This window comes from Rhea americana, unplaced genomic scaffold (assembly GCF_003343005.1).
Source record: "Rhea americana isolate MKP2758 unplaced genomic scaffold, rheAme1 scaffold_165, whole genome shotgun sequence".
Lineage (NCBI taxonomy): Eukaryota > Metazoa > Chordata > Aves > Rheiformes > Rheidae > Rhea > Rhea americana.
The window spans coordinates 597092-597694 of NW_028185761.1; positions in this window are offsets into that span (position 1 = coordinate 597092).

Genomic DNA, 603 nt, shown 5'->3' on the forward strand with positions numbered 1-603 from the left:
AAAAAAGGCGAGCAGTTGGAGAGAGGAAAAAAAAAATCAGCGCGGCTTGGGCCGCCTCCCTGCCTCATAGCGTTTTCCTCAGGCGGCGCTTGTATGTGCATGTCCCTCATCATCCCCTTTTTTGACCCAAAACGCCAGCTCGCGGGTCATTCTGCTAGTTTTACCTGCCCCCCCCCCATCCACACACCGCCTCATGTTTTTCCCTCCTTTTTCCCTCCCTCATTCCCCGTGCAGAGCGGCGACTCTGCACCACAGCACTGCTCTGTGTTTGCATTTTTTATACATATATATATATATGTATATGTATATATACAAACACAAGTAGGAGAGCGTTTTTAGTAGCAGCAGTCAGGGAAGAGGGAGAAGGCTTTTTTATAGCGGCTGCCTACAACACGGGGTTTTCTCTCATCCGATGCCGTGTTTATTTTCTCCGGCGCGTCCTGTGCTTGCACCTTGCGTATGCAAAGTGCTTTTCAGACAGAGTTTCCCTCTACAGGCAAAAAAAAAAGTCTAAAACCGCAAAGAATCAGGGAAAGACTTGAAAATAAAAAGCGCCAAGGGAAGGCCTCATAATGTCACGTATTTTTCAGAGGAAAGTCCATA